Source organism: Balaenoptera acutorostrata, chromosome 14 (genome assembly GCF_949987535.1).
Source record: "Balaenoptera acutorostrata chromosome 14, mBalAcu1.1, whole genome shotgun sequence".
In the NCBI taxonomy this organism is placed as follows: Eukaryota; Metazoa; Chordata; class Mammalia; order Artiodactyla; family Balaenopteridae; genus Balaenoptera; species Balaenoptera acutorostrata.
In genome coordinates this window covers 19,124,414-19,144,883 of record NC_080077.1, presented here as the reverse complement: position 1 = coordinate 19,144,883, position 20,470 = coordinate 19,124,414, and the positions used below count along the sequence as shown (strand labels likewise).

At 38.3% G+C, this 20,470-nt stretch overlaps 1 long non-coding RNA gene across 1 annotated transcript in view; it reads right to left on the bottom strand.

The window, feature by feature from the left end:
- The window catches only part of LOC102999809 (uncharacterized), a 465,504-nt gene that overhangs the window by 66,411 nt on the left and 378,623 nt on the right, over window positions 1-20,470 (bottom strand). Inside the window, exon 6 of the long non-coding RNA XR_009005227.1 lies at window positions 1,725-1,828. This is a non-coding gene — a long non-coding RNA (uncharacterized LOC102999809). The remainder of the gene's footprint in view (window positions 1-1,724; window positions 1,829-20,470) is intronic.

The window sequence follows — 20,470 nt, the reverse complement described above, 5'->3', positions numbered from 1 at the left end:
ATTTTTAATACGTGCATAATATTCTTTATCATATATAAATGTAGCATAATATGTTCAGTTAATCCCATAGGGACGGACATTAAAGCTATTTCCATTTTTTATAATAGTACATATCACTGGGATAATAATCTTTATATACATTTTTATTTCCTTAGGAAAAATCCTGGAAGAGAAATTGAAGGTCAGTGGATATTTTAAGATACTCAGTTAGTGTGTTTGCAAATGCCCTTCTGGAAACATGGTGCCAATTTGTATTTTCACCAACAATTATGAGCCAACACGGGTGTAGTTCCTTTTTGTATGCTTTGCCAGTTTTACAGGTTACAGGTAGTATATCATTGTTTTTCTAATTTGTATTCCTCTGCCAATTTCTTTTGAATTTCTCAGATTTCCTTTAAGGACCTTTCCAACAGACTTAGATTCTGATGGAAGCAATAAAAGATAAGAATGTGTAGCAGCCGAAGAAACAAGGAACATGCAGTGGGAGACACTGGCATTTAAGACATTTGAGACTTGAGGGAACAATGACCTTGAATAGACGATGCTTTTATAGAGACTCAAGACACTTAGTGGGAAAGATTCACAGCCAAGAAAATCAGAGAGGGACTGTGCCTGGGGATACAGGTTGGGATAATTCTTAAATTTGATTATTCAACTTTAATAACTAAAAACCCACCATGGTCAGAAAGACTAAACACAAGAATTCTGGTGATTTTTGCTTCTAAGCTCTCTCACAATAAGGCAAGATTGTAGCAGTGGGGAAAGGGATGACCTTTGAGAAGTCTTTCTTCACCTTGAGACTCAGATTTTATAACTGGTTTGTACACCCAGGTATACTCGTATCATCTTGTGGCGTGCATAGCTGGGTGTGCATGTCTTCACAGATCTCATCCCTCCTTATTTTAACTGAGTGTGAAAGAGACAGGAGCCCGTGTTAGGAAAGAGAGGGACAATTAAGAAATAGCTCTGCTTTGGGGAAGCAAGTTAATTTACTGAACCACCGATTTACACTGAAAAACAATTTGCCCAAAACAATTTGCCAAATGCCCAATTTGCAAAATTTGGGGGAATGTTTAAAAAGTTTAAGTTTCATCATCGTCCTGTGCTTTCCCTGGCCCCATCTCAGAGGTTTGCCCAGGCTCCTTTGTTAGAGAGGCAGGGTCAAGTTCAGAGGCAGGAGCCAGGAGAGGCAGAGGTAGCGGCAGGAACTATACTAAAACTTATAAACAAAACCCTCATGAGTCAGGAAATTGGTCATTCATGAAGTTAATTTTAGTAAATTGGCTTTCAACAAATTGGCCCAGAGCCCTGCTTTTAGCACCTTCTTCTGGAAATAACTCCTTTTCCTTCTCCAGTCCAAAGCTGTACTTCACCTAGACCTTGAGATTGTGCCATTCCTAAGTAAAACACCAACACTAACCACTTGCTATGGGACTTAAAGATGTAACTGTTAGCTGGCTGAATGTTAACGTGGAATCCTAGAGGATCTTTAATAATACTTAATAATACATTCAAAGTCCACAAGATGATGGTGATTTGGAAATAACTTCTCTCACCTATTCCAACCTGCCCTCTAGCTCCGTCCATGGTCATAGGGCATTCGTGAGCCCCATTTTTGGATAGAGAACACCCCCAATCTTAGACCTGCATACCCTTTCCTGCAGCCCCTTTATAGCCTTTCAAAAACAAATGAGTAAATAGCAATCACGGCTGTCTCCACTTACCTCTGCCCCTGGGTGAGTTACTAGGTGTTTGATCCACTGCTGGACAGAGGCCTTTGAAAGCTGGGAGATTGGCAAAGAGGGCGGGTCCCTTGAAGTGATCTGGCCTATAGAGCAGAGACAAAGGAATAAGCAGATATTTTGCATTAAGATGAGTTTCCTGCCAGTTTTCTCATGAATTTTTCCTAAAATAGAAGTGCATTTACTTTTCAGCCGGAATACATTTTAAAAGCCCTCTTCTACCATCATAGCCTTGATAGATGCTAGACTCTACAGAAGATTAAAGATGACAGGGATGGTGAGAAGGGTGAATCTCAGATAAAAGCTGTCCCCACACACGTTGGGGCATAGCAAATATTGGTTACACCCACATTTTTGCAGTGTAACATTATGGTCTCCATATGGGAAATGTAAAGTTGGTTAAAGTTACAGTGTTCAGAGGCATAAAAATATATGTGCAAAAACTTCAATAAAAAGTGTTATGTGTAGGGTGCCAAAATGGTCATGAACTTGACTGGGATGCCAAGGATGTTGGCAGACGTGGCAGAAGAAGCAAGTGAGTTGCGTGCCGAAATGATTAAGGAAGATGGAAGAGTGAACTGAAAAACAGTGTCAAGGGTGCATTAATGTATGGACTGAAGTGTAAAAGAGGAGATATAATTGACTAATGGATGCAGGACACTTTCATCTATCATGTTGGAAATCTAGCAGGTGCCTATTTAAAGTCAACCCTATAGCATTCTAGAGCTGGGGATAATTTATCTGCAGGTTCAAACCAGATTTGCTCTGGACCAAGCATGAAAACATAGTAAATATGTAGCCTTTTAAAGAATCTTATCGCTCTAGATACAGGTATAGGTAGATATTTGTGAATTGAGGCAGATCATAACATAATAAATAGAGAGTAAACTATTTGTGTTCTTTTTTCTTTTTCCTTTTTTGATCCTCTTTCTGCCCAACAGAAGGACCAATTTCACACTTTACAAAAGGCAGTGTCACCTCCGATCTATGAACCGTTTTATTTCAAACGCAACTTACTATGACAATTCTGTCTACTGCTTGGTTGGGAAAAGGCCTTTCCATATCTCACTCACTGCAGAACAATCCGATTTTCTTGTAATATCCAACTGGTGTTTATATCTATCTCTTGAAATCTTAGGGCTGTTAGAATTAGATCAGAAGTAATCCATGTAGAATGGAGCTGAGATTCATGTCACTGACAACTAGAAAGAGAGAGAGAGAGAAGCTAATAGCATCACAGGGACAGAATGGACTCCCTTACAGATCTTTGGAAGTCTAGCACCTTATGTTTCCTGAACCATTCATTGCAAGGCTAACTCTGAGGTCCTGGATGGCGGTCACCTTCAGCCTGAGCAGCAGGGCTCCTGTCTGTCTCTGATATAGACCATGTGGCTAGTCTCTCTTTGGAATTACCAGAATAGCTGGATTGGTTATACTGTGTCATTTCAGAACACCCACCTCAACCCTCACCCTGTTTATTTGTTGACACTAGGAATTCTTTTATTATTATTTAAATTTTTTATTCAATTTATTTAAACTAAAAAAAAAAAAAAGTTCACCCATTTGTCTCACTTCCCACCCTTCACTTTTGGCAACCATCAATCTGTCCTCTGTATCTATGATCTTTGGTGTCTTTGTGTTTTTTTGTTTGTTTACTGTTTTAGATTCTACACATAAGAGAGATCATACAGTATTTGCCTTCGTCTGACTTATTTCACTTAGCATAATATAATACACTCTAGATCCATCCATGTTGCCACAAATGGCAAGATTTATTTTTTAATGGTTGAATAATATTCCATTGTGTGTGTATATATATATATATATATATATATATATATATATATATATATCTCCCATATCTTCTTTATCCACTCATTTATCGATGAACACTCAGGTAGCTTCCATGTCTTGGAAGCAATGAACATGGGGGTACATATATCTTTTTGAGTTAGTGTTTTCATTTTCTTTAGGTAAATACCCAAAAGTGGAATTCGTGGATCTTATTGGAGTTCTATATACTTTTAATTTTTTGAGGATTCTCACTAATGTTCTCCATAGTGGCTGCACCAGTATGCATTCCCACCAATAGTGCACAAGGGTTTCGTCTTCTCCACACCCTCTCCAACACTTGTCATTTCTTGTCTTTTTGATAATAGCCATTCTAACAGGTGTGAGGTGATATCCCATGGTGGTTTTGATTTGTATTTCTCTGATGATTAGTGATGTTGAGAATCTTTTTATGTACCCATTGGCCATCTGTATGTCTTCTTTGGAAAAATGTCTATTCAGATCTTCTGCCCATTTTTTTAACCAGATTGTTTGGCGCTTTTAGCTATTGAACTGTGTAAGGGTTTTTTGTTTGTTTGTTTTGTTTTTTAATATATTTAGGATATTAGTCCTAAATAGATATATGATTTGCAATAATTTTCTCCCATTCATTAGTTGCCTTTTCATTTTGTTGATGGTTTCCTTTACTGTGCAGAAGCTCTTTAGTTGGATGTACTTCCACTTGTTTATTTTTGCTTTTGTTGCTTTTGCTTTTGGTGTTAGATTCAAAAAATCATCACCAAGACCTGTGTCTAAGAGTTTACAACCTATGTTTTCTTCTAGAAGTTTTATGGCTTCAGGTCTTACATTCAAGTCTTTAATCCATTTTGAGTAAATTTTTCTGTATGGTATAAAATACTGGTTCAGTTTCATTCTATTGCATGTGACTGTCCATTCTTCCCAACACCATTTATTGAAGACACTATCCTTTCCCCACTGTATATTCTTGTAATTTGTCATAAAATAATTGACCATATATGCATGGATTTATTTCTGGTCTCTCTATTCTGTTCCACTGATCTATGTGTCTGTTTTTGTGCCAATACAATACTGTTTATAGTTACTATAGCTTTATAATATAGTTTGAAATCAGGGAGTGTGATGCCTCCAGTTTTGTTCATCTTTCTCAAGATTGCCTTGGCTATTCAGGGTCTTCTGTGGTTCCATAAAATTTTTAGGATTGTTTGTTCTAATTCTGTGAAAAACGCCATTGGAATTTTGATAGGAATTGCATTGAATCTGTAGATTTCCTTGGCTAGTATGGACATTTCAACAATATTAATTCATCTAATCCATGAGCATGGAATCCTTCCATTTATTTGTGTCTTCTTCAACTTCTTTCATAAATGTTTTGTAGTTTTCAATATACACATCTTTTACCTCTTTGGTTAAAGTTATTCTTAGGTATTTTATCTTTTTAATGCAATTGTAAATGGGATTGCTTTCTTAATTTTTCTGATAGTTTGTAATTGGTGTATAGAAACACAACAGATTTTTGTCTACTGATTTTGTATCCTATAACTTTACTGAATTTGCATCCTATAACTTTACTGAATTTGCTTATTAATTCTAATAGTTTATTGATGGAGTCTTTAGAGTTTTCTATATATAATATCATGTCATCTGCAAATAGTGACAGTTTAACTTCTTCCTTTCCAATTTAGATGACTTTTATTTCTTTTTCTTGCCTAATTGCTCTGGCTAGGATTTCCAATACTATGTTGAATAAAAGTGGTGGGAGTAGACATCCTTGTCTTGTTCCTGATCTTAGAGGAAAAGCTTTCAGATTTTCACCATTGAGTATAATGTTAGCTATGGGCTTGTCATATATGGCTTTTATTATGTTGAGGTATGCTCTCTCTATACTCATTTTGTTGAGAGTTTTTATCATAAATAGATATTGAATTTTGTCAAAAGCTTTTTCTGTATCTTTTGAGATGATCATATAATTTTTAGCCTTCATTTTGTTAATGTGGTGTATCACACTGACTGATTTGTGGATGTTGAACTATCCTTGCATCCCCAGAATAAATCTCACTTGGTCATGGTGCATGATCCTTTTACTGTATTGTTGAATTCTGTTTGCTAACATTTTGTTGAGGAATTTTACATCTATGTTCATCAGGAATATTGAACTGTAATTTTCTTTTTATGTGATATCTTTGTCTGGTTGGTATCAGGGTAATGCTGGCCTCATAAAATGAGTTTGGAAGTGCTCCTTCCTATTTTATTTTTTGGAAGAGTTTGAGAAGAATTGTTATTAATTCTTCTTTGAATGTTTGGTAGAACTCACCAGTGAAGCCATTCTGTCCTGGACTTTTGTTTGCTAGGAGGTGTTTTTGTTTTTTTTTTTAATTTTTAATTTTAATTTTAATTTTTTTTTTGGCTGCGTTGGGTGTTCATTGCTGTGTGTGGGCTTTCTCTAGTTGCGGCAAGCAGGGGCTACTCTTCATTGCAGTGTGTGGGCTTCTCATTGTGGTGGCTTCTCTTGTTGCAGGGCATGGGCTCTAGGCACACGGGCTTCAGTAGTTGCAGCACATGGGCTCAGTAGTTGTGGCATGCGGACCCTAGAGTGTGCGGGCTTCAGCAGTTGTGGCACATGGGCTCAGTAGTTGTGGCTCGCAAGCTCTAGAGCACAGGCTCTGTAGTTGTGGCACATGGGCTTAGTTGCTCCGGGGCATGTGGGATCTTCATGGACCAGGGATCAAACCTGTGTCCCCTGCATTGGCAAGTGGATTCTTAACCACTGTGCCACCAGGGAAGTCCCTGTTGGGAGGTTTTTAATTACTGATTCAATCTCTTTACTAGTCATCATTCTGTTCAGATTTTCTATTTCATCATTATTCAGTCTTGGTAGCTTGCAGATTTCTAGGAAATTATCCATTTCTTCTAGGTTGTTTAATTTGTTGGAGTATAATTGTTCATAGCAGTCTCTTATGATCCTTTGTATTTCTGTGGTATCAGTTTTAATATCTTAATATCTCCTCTTTCATTTCTGATTTCTCAGGAATTATTTTTTTTTAATAAATCTTTTTATTCTGGTTAGAAATAAAGCTTAAAAATGGTTGGGAATGGTGACATGTTGCTTTAAGCTCACATTTAGTTCTAGAGGTGGGTAACAGAACTTTGTCTAGGAGCAGACTTCCATACAGGAAAAACAGCTCATGTGAGGGAGGAGGAGAAGCTGGAGGTATCAAACACATTCGGGCACTCAGCACTTGGATCAGGGCCTTTATAGTCTATGGCCAAACACCTTACACCTTCTAGGAATTCAATATAAGTATTAAACCCCAAACTACTAAAACTGGAATTATTTAACATTAATAATTTGAGTCTTTAAATTTTTGTTTTGTGAAGGACTGCATCAGTCTGTATCTGCAAATCAAGTGTTTTTCTTTTAAATCAGGTGCCAATGCTTCCCATGGCACATGCCAGCCCTCCAGCAAGAGTTATGAGTTATGTGTCGAAACAAGAAGGATCATCTCATTATAGAATTATGGCATCATTGAGTAGGAAGGGAGCTTCAAGTTCCTCTAGTGCAGCCTCCAAGCTGATACAGGAATTCTCTTTACAACATCCCTATCAGGTGGCCATCAAGTCTCAACCTGTGTATTCATCCAGACCTGGATGAATTCATCCAAACCTGGATTCATCCAAAACCTCGAGAAAAGCTATTATGCTCTCAATGGCCTCAACTGGAGGAAAAGTTTTTGTTATTTTGAGTCAAAATATACCTTTGTATCACTTTGCTTGCTTCCCCTCTAGCGACTCAGCAAACAGTGTGCTCCCTTCAACATCATTGCCCATTGACTGAACGTCAATCATAACATAAAAAGAGCACTGGAGTGAGTTTCCAGAGTCCCAAATTTGCTCCTTATCTCTGCTGCAAATCAAACGTGAAACCTGTGCTTAAATTAAATTACCCTTTTACTATTGATTATTATTTTTTCCTTCTTGGTAAGTTTCTTTTTTAAAGATCTGCATCTGTACATTTCAAGTGGAAAAATTTTTTAGCAAATTAAAATATTTTATTTAAAATTGAGAGATAGGTTTAACTTTTACTTTTGTATTATGAAAATTTTCAAACATGTACACGAGTTGATGTAATAGAATAATGAATGCCCTTGTAATCAATACCCAGCTGTAAATATACCAACTTGTGATCAATCTTATTTCGTCTTTATCCTCACCCAGTTTCCCTCTTTCCTGGATTTGTATCAAAGCAAATCCCATCCCAAGTATCATATAAAAATATCCATAATGATTCACAGTTTCTCTAAAATATAAGGACTGTGACTTTGTAACAACAAATAATTCCTAAATATCTTAAACTATACAGGCAGTGCTCACATTTCTCCAACATGTGCATCCTCTCTCTCTCTCTCTCTCTCTCTCTCTTTCTGCTTGTTTGAATCAGGATGCAAATGAGAACCTATCATTGCAATTGGTTAAGTCTCTTTTAATCTACAGATTCCCCTGTCCATCTAACTTTTATTTTTTCCTTAGAATTTTATTTCTTAAATAAAATAGGTTATATGTAATTAGTGTACAAAGGATAGCTTTGTGAATTTGTGCTCTTATATTTGTTTCCTTTTTTCCACCAGTGTATCTTTTTAGTAATGTAGAAGTGGAGTTTCTGGGTCAAAGGGTAAATGCATATGCAACTTATCAGAATATTGTCAAATATTGCAGTATTGCAAAATAGTGTCTCCATAGGTCTCGTACCGCTTTGCATTCCCACCATTCCTGAAAGGCATTAGTGATTTTGGAGGCTGCTAAAGCTCTAAAATTATAGAATAAGTATTTGATGAGACCTCCCATGTTTCCATGAGTCTTCTCCTTTCCAGTCTAAACTTATTCTAGTTCTTGCACATTTGATAAATAGACCTGATGTGTCCTCAGCCATTAATAAAATTCTTAAACAGAAGTGGATTAAGACACCTTGACAAGTACCAAGACACTTCCTTCCAGGATGACATTGGCTGGGCATCTTGAATTGTTCAAAATGCCCATCTATCATTTCTCCACTCTGCTTTTATGAGATTGTATCCAATGCACAAAAAAATTAAAATTCACCTGTTATCTGTGTCTTTCCTCTCAAAGTGTAGTATATGAACTAAGATAGTGACCTCTACACTCAGACTCCTTGAGCTTGTATCTTGTCTCCATCAGCTGTGTTCCACTGGATCAGTTATTTAAACCTCTCTGCCTCTGTTTTATCATTTGCTATATGGAGTTTTTTAAAGTACCTGTTGTGATGATTACAAAAGATAATACACATAAGGGATTTAAAACAGCATCCAGCAAGGAGTAAGTCTTCCCAAAATGTTGGTTCTTAAATAAAAGCTACTAATCTGATAACAAGGTCCAAAAAAATTAAGGTAATTTAGCAAGAATTATTGTTATTGAATGTGCCCTGGAGGATTTTTCCTGGAATTTACACATGCTTATCTCTAGTCTCTGAAAACCATCTCTAGTCTCTGGAAATTTTATCAGTTAGGGTTAAGTTCAGCTGCATAAGAGATACTCCAAAATAACATAATCAAATAGAAGTGGGTTTTTTTTTCCTGAAATAGAAGAAATCTAGAGGTAAACAGCTCAGAGTTAGGTATGATGGCTCCATGGAGCCATCAAGAATCCAGGTTTCAGCCTTTTTTCTTCACTATTCTCAGCATATAACTTAGACTCTAAAAGGGCTTCATTACAGGATGGCAGTAGTCAGAATAGCAAAGAGACAAAAAGACCACTCTTCCCAGCTAAGTGATCTCAGTCAACCCAGAAGTCACATTAATACCAGATCTTATATTTCACACTAGCACATTAATAACTGGCTGTTATAATTCATTGGTCAGAATATAGTCACATGGCCCTAGCAAGCTGTAAGACAGGCTGAGACGTGTATGCTTTTTTTTGGCCGTGCCATGCATTATGAGGGATATTAGAGGGATCTTAGTTCCCCAACCAGGGATCAAACCCATGCCCCCTGCAGTGGAAGTGTGGAGTCTTAACCACTGGACCACCAGGGAAGTCCTTGTGTATGCCTTTCATGGGATGCATTACCCCCAGATGAAATCAGAGTTCCATTACCAAGGAAGAAAAGGAGACTAGCTGTTGGGGTGATCAACTAGGTGTCTCTGTCACAATATTTTTGCATCTTTTGACACCTCTCTTATTCTCCATGTTTCATTATGATTATCCAAAGTGATGCTGGGATCACATCAGCATGTTATTATAAGAACCTGGGATAAACCTTCTCCAAACTGCAGAACCAATGAAAGAAATGTGGTGACCCTAGCACTACAATAGGTGCTAAAGTTATGAAGATGAATAAAGTAGGGACACACTTCAGTCTTTTTGGAAAACACTTCCCCTTATGGGTCTGTAAAAATTAGTCTTCTTTATGCTCTGGTCCTTCCTTTTTCTAATCAAAATCCTTCTAAAAGTAGACAGTAAGCTTTCTCCTGCTGCACTAGTTTCTTTTGAGCGGTCTTTACTTTATAAAGCCTCCAGTCATGGAATTGTACCTATTTTTCTCTGATAATTAAAAATCTACGTACTCTATTATTCTCTATATTTTCCTCTTAGTTTATTTTGAACACTAAGATGACAGGGTTACTTTTTCCCACATTCTTCACCATTTCACTTTATCTTGCGTTTCTTCCCAGTTACTCAAACTTAAGCCCACGATGGTAATTTTCTTTTTCTTTTTTCTGCCTGCTGAAAGTTGAGCCTCGTGACAAAGTCAGTTAACAATTCCTCAGAAGACTTGCGTTCATCAGAAAGAATCTTTCTCCCAATATTAAGATGATCACATTTTAAAATTCAGCCTTGAACATGGTTCCATCACACTGTCTACACTTATAAACAACAGGGGAAAAACCACCACCGTGTGCATGGGGTAAAGAAATCAGACCAAGTGATCAGTATGTGATAATGTATTAATAATAGATGGTATAATGAACCAAAAATGAGCTTGGCAAAACTCCCAGTTACTTTTCATCAAATAATTTCTATGATCTGCTTTGCCTGTGAAAAGTAGAACGAACACATTATCCCACATTTACCTGGGGGTGGAGTTGCTGGCACAAATCCAAAGACTGGAACAGTAACTCTGTGCTTGGCTTTACACCTTTCCAAGGTCCTTGCCCTCTAGAATGTATGTGTCTGTGGGAAGGAGCCCGAGAGCCTGATTATGCTCCGTAGACTGGACCCCCATGTCCCTGAGCTTCCCAGCAAACGTGCACGGGATCCCCTCCGAGAGCTGCAGAAGTTCAGCTCCTGGGAAGAGCAGCTGAGTTCCTGGTTTCCAGTTAGATGGTGTGGAATGAGTACACAGACAAACTGCATGAGAACAGGTGGTGTATTTCCTGGCTACATTATCCTGTGCCTTCCTGAGGTGGACCAGGGGAAGGAGCTGACCTTCAGAGGTCCAAGCTTGGCATGAGGCACAGTCAATATATGGGAGAGAAATCACACGGTTACAGAAGGGAAGCCTGGGGCTTGCTCCTCACTCCACATGCTGCCCTCTACCGCACAGTGGGGCATGGCATCTACTCAGGTTGGACCAGTCATCAGGCACTCTAAAGAGTTACAGCATGTGTCCCTAAATCTTCTGAAAATGAATCTATGGGTGAAACGAAATGACACAGCACCGGTCATGGCGAGCACAGAAGAACTGTGCCTGGAGTTTCATGAGTATTCTGGTCTGGATATCAGAAACACGAAATTGCCTACAACACCCCCAGAAGGAAGGATCATTGTTTTCTCTGCCTCATGCTGGAGCTGGGACATCTCAGCTCATCTTCTCCAGCCCCTGCACCGGGATTTGTACCATCAGCTCCCGTGGTTCTCAGACCTTCAGACTCAGACCAAATTACACCACTGGTGTAAGCCTAGGTATTGGCTTCCAGATAGATAGGAGATCATGGGACTTCTTAACCTCCATAATCATGCGAGCCAGTTCCTCATAAGAAATTAATTCATTAATTAATATCTATTAAAGAGAACGAGCCCTCCCCCACTCACTGTCCATATGGCCTTGGCAATTCACCTGATCTCTCTGAGCCTTAGTTTCCTCACTGATAAAATAAAGAAGTTAGATGATCTCAAAGCTTTTCCCACTTTTCAAATCTATGAGTTCTGAATACTAAGGTCCTTGGACTATCCCAAGTTCTTTAGAGCCACCCCTATAACTCCTTGCAAACAAATATTAGCACAATTATAACCATTAGCGTTTCTATAACTTACATTCAATTCAAGTAAGCCAAGCACACTGGGCTCGCTGCCACTTACTGTAACCTATTGTCACCTATTACAGTTACCTCTGTGCATAAAGTTTCTGCCTTTCTCTCTAAAATCGACAACACCATGTATTTCAGAGCCACAGGGTAACAACCTGGATTTGAGAATGGAAGTGTACTGGAAGTCAGCCAAGCAAGACTTGGATACTAGTTCAGCTCTGAAATTGTCTAAGTGCCTTTGGTTTCATCACTTAGGTCTTGTGTGCTTCATTCTTACCAGCTGAAAGTGGACATAACAAAACCTTCACTACCTACCTCATAGGATTGCTGTGAAGTGCTGAATCCTAGAAGCTGACCCACCAGACCAGACCTACACTCAATCACCTTCCACCAGGCACCACTGCCATAAGTTCACCCCAGACCAGAAAACCCCTTCATTCTTGTTAGGGAGGGCTGACATCACTGAAGGGTTAGAAATCCTATTCTTATCCCAGCTTACCTTTGCAGCTTAATCTCTTGCCTGCTCTAAGACACACTCTCTAGCCTATATATCTAGGAGATATATATATATATATATATATATAGCCTAGCCTAGCACATAGTAGAAATTGCAAATAAGTAGTTTTATTATAACAGTGATCATGTTTAGCATTTTCACACCTTTGTTTATGTCATTTCTCCTCCTTGAGTATCTTTTTCTTCAAAGCATAATTATACAGCAAAATCCAAACTTTTGTAGAAAAAAGTGAACGTTCTGACCTCTCGTGTTTACATATCTCTGATAAGCAGTTTCCACACCTACTTTTATTGCGGTAAGTTTTGCACGTGATTTTTTTTTTTTTAACTATGCATATGCTCCTGGAGGTCATCAGACTGTGTCTGATATATTTTTAAATAGAGTCCCAATGCCAGCTAGCCTACAACACTTTGCATAGAGAACTCAATAAATACTCAATACATAATTAATAAAGAGTTAATGAAAACAGACCCGTAAGCCCAGAAATCATTTCTTGGCTGTGTAGCTTGCTTGATTTTGCCTTGCCATTTGGTTTAAGAAGGGCAGAAAGGGTATTTTCAGACTTGCCTAAAGTGGGAGTCGCTATGTACCTGATGTCATTAAACCCGTAGCCCTGTCTGCCCCAGAGTCCATTCCATTTCTGAGCATGTCTGTTGGGCTGAAAGCAAAAATCTTTATAATAGGACTAGACATTTTAATAGCCCCTGGGGAAATAAAAGCACTTCTTGAAGGTTATTTTTTTCTGAATAAATGTAGTCTATGCATAGAACAGCTAGAAAATATGTAGTAATTAGAAAAAAATATATTATTCTGTGCCCCTGAAATCATAATACTGCTAAGTGATATTTATTGGATTTTCATCATATGCTGCATCATCAGAGGCACTGTCTCATTTAAGTTTCACGATGACTATATTGTAGAAATCATTATTAATTGCATTTTACAAATAAGGAACTCGTGATAGAGAGATGGCAAGTCAGTTGTTCAAGGTTACACAACTAGGAAGTGATGGAATAGATAACTACTTGGTCACGACCAGAGCTCTCTACCCGGACATAAACAGTTGAGGAATTTCAAAACAAGATGACTTCCCTATTCTGAGACTCTTAACCTTTGGTCTCCAAGGTATCAGAACATGAAAATGGATAGGAGCTTTCATGGTCACTGTGCAGCCTCCATTCAGTTAGCCTTGAACTTAGAGGCTTCTCTTTCTCTCTTCCTCTCTCTGTCTCTCTCTCTTTCTCTCTCTCTCTCGTTTTCTTTGGAAAAAAAAAACCTGAAAGTAAACTTGGTTTCCAGTGGCTTTCATCAGTGGTCGCTACAGGGGCTTTCCCAATGCTCAGGAAAAACAGGTCCTGATGACCTTTCGCCAGGGATTCTCGGTGCATGACTCAGGCATCAGCAGCAGTCAAAGCCCAAGCACAAGGATGCCTGTTGTCAGGTTGCACTGCCCCAGGGTGGAGCGGGGGCTCCTGGCTTGCCTGTACCTCTCTGCCAAATGCTTGAAGTGCAAGGTCCTTCATAGCACTTTCCTCCTCCAATATAGGCACCAAGAAGCCCGTCAGTAGAGCCTCCCACCCAACAAAGGAAGTTGAGAGGCAGCAGCTAATCAAGCCAGGTGCCGGAGAGCAGAGAGGGAGAGAGGACTGAGGTGGGAGAGGAGCACGTGGATTGTGATGCTACAGGGAGCAAGCCCCTCCCCCCATTCGTAGTGCACTTTGTTATGAACAGGACGTACTGCTGGGAATTCCTGCCAATGAAAAGGCCACACACATGGCACAGAAAACGCAACTAGACGCTGAATCTTCCGCAAAAGGACCTCAGTGTGACTGAGTGACCTTTAAACCATCACACCATGACAAACTGCTCCAATCTGGTTCAATCACCTAGCTTTCCCTAACGAGTGGAAAGTTGAATGCACTGTGTCTACTCTCCAAACAGCCCTGCAGGATCACTTATATTACAACTGTTTCTTTTTTACTTTTACCTGACAGCTTCATCTGTTACTTAGCCATAAGTGATGCAGACTTTTGTGCATTTCATGCATTTTATAGATATTGGCATTGTTTTGTTTGTTTATGCCTCTCTCCAGCATTTTTTTTTCACTCCCTTTCTTAGGCAGATATTTCTTTCTTCTAATAACACAAGTGAGACACACAATATTGATCTGACTGCAACATAGAACCCTCCTGAAATACTGAGAGCCAATGACCTCATACTGCACCATACAGTAAAAGTTAGGATAGCCTTAGCAAAAGGAGTCAGTCAAGTGTTTTATAAGACAGGAAACTATAAAAAGAGTGTTCTTCAGGGCTTCCCTGGTGGCGCAGTGGTTGAGAATCTGCCTGCTAATGCAGGGGACACGGGTTCGAGCCCTGGTCTGGGAAGATCCCACATGCCACGGAGCACCTGGGCCCGTGAACCACAACTACTGAGCCTGCGCGTCTGGAGCCTGTGCCCCGCAACGGGAGGGGCCGCGATAGTGAAAGGCCCGCGCACCGCGATGAAGAGCGGTCCCCGCACCGCGATGAAGAGTGGCCCCCACTTGCCGCAACTAGAGAAAGCCCTCGCACGAACCGAAGACCCAACACAGCCAAAAATAAATAAATAAATAAATAAAGTAGCTATAAAACACATGTGAGAACTCACAATTGCTGAGCCCTCTGCAGCACTCAACAAAAAAAAAAAAAGAGTGTTCTTCAGATTCTTCTCTTGCTATAATCCAGTCAGGTCATATTTTATTGGGGCTTATTACCAAGTTAGAGAGTGATAAGTGTGGAAACCGTGGAAACACCTTATGGCCAAATTGATGTTGCTTCGAAACCGTAGTGACTCACGCTGCAGAACACTACACATTATACATTAAGGTGCCTCTCTCGGACTTTTGTCAGCAGGGCCTTTTACAAGCTCATTCTAGGTTCAAGTTCAGCCACAAGCTCACTGGGAGAGTGGGTGTGATCTCTGCTGTAAAAGGTACTGCAAGTCACTAGATTTTTTTCAGAATTAAGGAAAAGACACCACAAACTGCACATTATCCTTCATCGATTTTATTCAATTAAATACCTTGAGTTATAAGATATATTTAAATGTTCCTAAATGTTTAAGACATTTACAGTACTCTCTTTCTTCTCTCTCTCTTTTAAACCCAATGATTTGCCTCCACTTTTTTAAACTTCAAATAAGAATATGCCTTGTCATTGTCATTATACCCATGAACATGTTAGATTTCACTATTCTACATCTGAAAAAGAATAAATAAATCCCAGTGGGTCATTAAATTTTGTAAGTTCCCCAAACCTATAACAGATAAAGTCATACCCTACTTCAAAGAGTGTCACCAAAGCAAGTTAGAACAAGGATTCTCCATTTATGTATAGTCCTGAAGGTTAAATCTATATCTTATCTAATTTATAAAATCAAAATAGAGCATTAAATAAACAAACTTTCAGGTTGTTGACATATAAATGATAGTTTTAAAATTCTGATTACTATTTTTTGTCAGAATCAATGATGGAAGATTTCTGCAATATAAGTGAATAAAAGTAGGGATTTTCAAAATAAAACATTAAATATTTATTGGCTGTGTGCAAAGTACTTCTTAGTCAGGTGATGCCATCTTGCAGAGAGCTGAATATTTTCCAGGTTTGCTGGCAATATATTTTAGAGAAGGGGAGAGAAATCAGCAGATCTCTGACTTTTCTTGGGACTAGACTCAACAGATTGTTAAACCAGGTACATTCAGCTACTTAGGTACATGGAAACTGCTCTCAAGCTTTATTGAATTGCTGGTTCATACACAGGAACTAAATTAGGTCTATAATTTCAGATGCCCTTTTTTAATGACTCATTTTTCTGTCAATAAAATTGACAACAGAGACCAGTACAGTTCCTTTGCCCACCTCTGAGCTGCCCTGTTGAGTCATGTGACACAGTCGAATGTTGCCAGATATAGGCTGTCACTTTCTACTGGCGTTTTCATGGAAATAAGATTAGAAAAATAGAGCCTCCACATGCCCAGGGAGGTTTTCAGCAGACATGAGGGATGGCATCAATCATTCACCAGAAGGTCTAAGATTTTCATTGATAGTGCAGACCTTATTTGTGTAACTAAAGATGAAGTACGTTCTTTTTCTGGTAAAAGTCATCTCCTTTGGCGGGGACTTCTTTACTGACCTCAGAACCCCCTAAAAGATTCAAATAGCTTATCTTCCTTCCCTTCCTGAGACTAGAGAAGAATTTCTAAGATGAAATAGGGAAGTTAGGTTTAACTATGAGTTGAAGTCACATAAAGAATTTGCAAAATGTGCTCATCACAAGGGAAAAACTCTAATGATCCTTTTATAATCATTTTCAAAGGAAAAAATGGATAACCCTCAGCTTTATTCTGACATTTTCCCCCATTGATGCCAATCAAGTCATTTACTGGCTAATGTAACCAGATAGACTGTACTCCTGAATATTTTGACATTTAAAGACAGATAACAAAGGAACAAATGTATAAGCTTGCCAAAGAATATAGGGACATGCTGAATAAAAGCCACCTTGGTGGTAATACACTCCTCCACTTTAAGAAGAGAAAAATGAAGAGGCCCAGAGAAAACTATGAGAGTTGAAGTGTAAATGTGACAATTTATATAAGTAAGATGTAAATTATTAATACATTTTAAGCTTTGTTAAAATTTTTAATTAATGTAATTAAAAATTAAATTAAAATATAGAAGTTAAGAATACTTTTAAAAATGATGCTGGCTATTCAAGAAAAGAAATAAAATAAGAAAAATGAAAAATAAAATACTGAGATAACATTTTGCCTGAGTAAACTGGCAATGATTGTTTTTTTACTTTAAATATCATGCTCATTAACCAGAGGATGGGAAAACTGGCAGTTCTCATTCTTTGTTGTTATGTATGTAAGTTGGCAGAAATCCTATAAAGAACAATTTAGCTATATCCATCAAAATTACAGATGCACCCTACTGTTTTACCCAGAAAGTTCCAATTTTAGGAATTAATTCTACTGATATACTCCCACTCATGCAAAATGTCTTTGAACAAAGATATTAATTGAAGCCCTGCTGGAAATAAAAATAACAAAAATTGGAAGCAACTTAAATGTGCATCAGTAGAGGGTAATTAAATATATATCTTTAACTTATAAATATGTACAATGAAATGTTATATGGCATCCAAGACAGAGAAGGCAGACAATTATGTAAAAGTTCATATGGTACAAATGTAATTACATAACTGAAATGCAGAATAATGTGCAATGTATAATTCTATTTGTGCATATATGCTTATCAGTGCATAGATTAACTCTAGAGGTATACATAAGAAACCAACAAAAGTGGCTATATGGGAATAAAAATGGGGAAACTTTTAAATTTATATCATGCACAAGTGTTACCAAGAGGGAGGATAAAAAAGAATAGGAAAGGAAAGAAAAAAAAGAAAAAAGATAATAAAATAGTTCAAGAGAGAAAGAAATAACAAAAATAATTCTCTGTGTACAATTTAACATGGTTAATAAAGTGCTTACTATGTGAAAAGCAATAGGTTTATATTGGTAATTATTCTCTCCATTTTTATAGGATTTTAGAGTTTGAAAGCATTTTCCCAGAGTCAATGCCAAGAGATCTATATTGCAAAACTTGAACCCATGCTGACTCATTGCTTAATAGTAAGGAAGTCGTTTTTATCTTTTTATACTTTTATATCTGACTCTTTGTACGATGATTATAAGACTTTTACCTTCTTTTCAAATCAAATGTAATGCCAAAAAATAAACCACAGAACTGAAAATTTTTTTTAGCAAACATGCACCACAGTTCTAAAAATTGTTTCCTTAGGACCCTTAGAGAAGGAGTAGAATATTTTCATGTTAATCCTTTCATTTCAAAAAATTATTTTCCTAAACCATTTCTTTGTCTTGTGTCTTCTCTGATTTTCATTCATATATTTTAGCTACTTCTGTTCTCAATTGAGTTTTTGTTGACAGACTTCAAAAATAGCATTTATTTAGCTCCTTTTGCCAATGCAGTGAGTTACTTAACTTTTTAACCATTGACAGTCTAATCCATGTAACTACAGTGTGCCTGCCTAGCCACTCCTTGGGTTCCCTGGAGATACTCTGTCTCCTTATAATCTCACCCTATATTCCTTTCAGATTCCCACCAAGCCAGGTTCTCATTCAGACTGTTAGTTCTGCTAAGGCTAGGAGCGCTGTCAGCTCTAATTAGATTCTATTCCTCACTACAAGCCTATTGTGGAATGCGCTTCCATAATAAAATTTAGTCTGAAATAGACTGTGTGCTAAAGGTCAAGCTAAGATAGCCTTCGGCCTCCCCCTAGATTCTAAATTGATTTTCTAGTTCGTGAATCTCCTCTTTTATATTTGTTTGCTGGATGGCATGATCTTAGTGGAAAAGAGTTCTGATAATCCGCCCATCTAGCGCCATTGTTTCTGGTGGCTTTACTTGGGATGGGCTGGATTCTGGGAGTCTAAAATCCTTGCTGCCCTAAAATCAGGTAATCGAGGTCATTGTATCTCCTTGTCAGAGCCTACTCTGATACCCTTTCCCTTAATCATCTATGCAGACTCCTTCCCTTTGGTTAACATAGAGTTCTACTCTTGGGTTTGTCGTTGACACACTTCTGTAACACTGGCATCACAGGGGAATGGGGCAGCTCTTCAAGATATTGATTTGCAAGAGAAAACTAAGATCCCAGTGAGTTCCCGGAGACTATAGTAGAAGTGACTCTCAATTAACAGGCTTTTAAGTACCTATTATGTAGACTCAAATAGCATATAATGTAGTTGGGGAGATGAGTCATGGACTCATGATTAGGCTAGGGAAAGCAGTAAATGCCGTGTGCTAAATAAATGGTACATAAATTAAAGTATCATGGGAGCCCATAATCAGATAGCAACCACCTCCAGCTGGGATAAGCTTGGAAGACTTTTTGGACAATTTCGATTGAGTTTTCAAAGACAGGAAGGATTTAGGTCATTGAAGTGAAGAGATACTACTAAAGGAGGAAAAGGCATAAATCAAACACAAAGTATAAAATAGGTTTGGGATGCACTGAGCACACACATTGGCTGGAATGGAGGTGTCTTGCGTATGGAAGTCAGAAGGCTTGTCATACTCAGAGACCCCTTCTTTAGGAAACTGCCCCGCCCATAGCCCTCTGCTCAGGGAAGAAGCCCCAGCACCACGCCCCCCCCCACTGCCTTTATGTTTTAATTGCATGGATGGACAATCACTGGTGAAACTGGACTTGGGCAAGTGACTCAGAAGCAACCAAATCAATTAGCACCATGATGTCCTGAAATGATAGCCTCTGTCCAGAAGAGATGAGAGTGCTTAGCTAAGTTATTTATACCAGCTGCCTTTGGAATTTGAAGACTGATCATATGATAGCAAAGGGAAACAAAGATGACATGACACAGGAACCATACAGGACGATGACCCTTCATCCACTCTTCTTATATCTTTTTTTTTTACATTTTTAAAATTGAGATATAGTCAATGTACACTCTCCTTATATCTTGAGTTTCTCTTTGCATCTACAAGAAGTATCCCAGGGCAACCATATTTGAGACAGGGAGGTTAAGGATTATGGGGCAAGGCCCTGGCCTTAACCATGGCCTTGGAATTTGCAGAAAGATCCATAATGCCTCAATTCCCCCACCCCTATGGCTGAAGAAAACATGAAAGTGGGCTAACATGAGGGGAAGATGGAGGTAGGATGGAAGCCTTGCTGTCTTTCAACATATGAAGCTTCTTTCCAAGTTTACAGATTGCAGGATTTAATCTGTTCATAAATAGCATTAGCTGGAGGTAGACATATCTCCATTTTCATTCAGAGAGAGAGTACAGCCCCAAAATCTGGAACCTGAGTGCTTGGAATTGAACCCCACCTTCCCCACTATCAGCTATATAACCTAGGGCAAGTTATTTTGTTTCTCCGTACCTCAGTTTCCACATCTGAAAACAATGAGGAGGAGGATAATAATCATATCTGCCGTATAAGGTTGTTATAAGAATTAAATAAAGTGCATGGCACATAGTAGGAACTATATAAACACTGTTAAATAAACTTAGCATATTTTTATTTCCAAAGATTCTATGTAAGTT